Genomic DNA, 2,003 nt, shown 5'->3' with positions numbered 1-2,003 from the left:
AATAAATACGACTCAACTAAACAATAAAATTTACATTAGATTCTAAATATTTTTTGTTCAAATAATACAAGTTTAGATATATTATAGAATAAAATATATTTTTTGCTCTTAAAATTTACTAAAAATTTTAAAAATATCCTTACATTTTATTTTGTTTTAATTTTGTCCTAAAAATTTTTGATTTGCATCAAATTTACTACTAATGACTGATTTTTCAAAAAAATTATGACCAATTCAGGAATAACTTCACAAGAACAACCTTTAATAAAATCAAATCAAACATATTTATCATGCATTATTATTGGATTAGTCCTAATTTTTTTTAAAATTTAGTTGTCAGGGAGATATCTGATGTAAATAAAAAATTTCTAAGACAAATTGAAATAAAATAAAATTTAAGAATATTTTTTAAAATTTTAGCAAATTTTAGAGATAAAAAATATACTTTACCCTATATTATATTATTCACTATATGTAATACAGTAAAGTCCCATAACAAGAAAAAAAATCTAAAAAAATTAAAATATATATTACAATTAAATATCTACAATATCATATCCCTTTTTTCACAAAAAAAATAAATATTTTAGCAAAGACGAACACTTCATAATAATATTGAAGACAATAATGATCATAATGATTATAAGGGTGCTGAAATGGTGCACAATTCTATAAAATTTTATGTAGATGTAACTAGATGTGGTTATACTAGCCGGACCTGTAGGTATCTAACTTGTTCCTACTCGATCCGGACTAGTAATTACTCGACCCGGTGCGGAACGGGATGGGATGGGGCGGGGCGGGATCGGATTTAAGGAATATCTGTCCTTATCCTTCCTAATTATATGTAATATACGAAAAAAAATTAATAAAATGATTAATATGTTGGTTGATATTGTATCATTCTTGTATTTTTAGTTTAATTTATATTATATATGCGATTATGGTTATTTAAATTTTGAATTTAATTGTGTTTTATAGATTTTAATGATTATAGGGTTTGATAGAGACCAGATGGATAAGAACGAAATGGATACCCATAATGGCAGGTATTCGTGCGAGCCGATTAGGATTTAATTTTTACTACTCAGTAAGCAGGGATAGGACAAATTTTATACATGTTATTGTAGAAAAAACAAAAATTTTAAGGTAAAGAATAATAATGAGATTTATATTAAAACAAAGCGTGGAGTATATAGACATCCTAAATTGCTAATATTTTATCTTGTATAGAATTGATGCTTAGAAACTCAAATAGGGCCAACAAGTTGTAGTTTGCAATCTAAATACTAAATTTAAAATAATAAAACATTGCAAATAAATGGAGTGGGAGTTGAACTCATGAGGTTGAATTGGAATTAGAAAGGTTTAGCCAATTAAATTGATTATATTAAGTATTAACTAATTTTTTTTATAAAAAATTGGCAGGTGGCTTCCCTTTGTCCATGAAAAATTTTGCTACGGGAGTGGATTCTTTCGAGTTACCAAAAAATTGATAGTATTAATTGTTTTTGAAAGGTACCAAACAGTGAAAGAGAGAAAAGAGGAAGTGGAGAGTGAGGCACAAAGAACTTGAGAGAAAATTAAAAAGGAAAGAGTTTTCTGATTTTTATTAACTATTCAAATGATACACACACTAATTGCAATTAGGTGACTGTCCTGATATTTATAGAGAGTTGGAGTGCCAGCTGTCATAACCAACTCTAATAACCTATAACTAATTCTAACAACCCTTAACTACACTAACTTTCTTGTAACTGACTTTCCTCATAGCTCTCACTCTCAACTTGTGCTATCTTACACACTTCTTCTAAATTTTTCAATTCTTCTATTATGCACCTAGTTATTTCATTCTCCTTGCTAAGTACCCCTTCTCTAGTGCTGGCAGCACCGCACATACCCTTCCCACCCTTGACTATAAGAGCAGTTCTGAAATGAAAAAACACTGTAAAGAAAAGAGCTTTGGTTAAGGCATTAGCTATCTGTACATAGTCAGGTACATG

The sequence above is a fragment of the Arachis ipaensis genome, chromosome B01 (assembly GCF_000816755.2).
Source record: "Arachis ipaensis cultivar K30076 chromosome B01, Araip1.1, whole genome shotgun sequence".
Classification (NCBI taxonomy): Eukaryota; Viridiplantae; Streptophyta; class Magnoliopsida; order Fabales; family Fabaceae; genus Arachis; species Arachis ipaensis.
Note: the sequence above shows the minus strand (reverse complement) of the source record.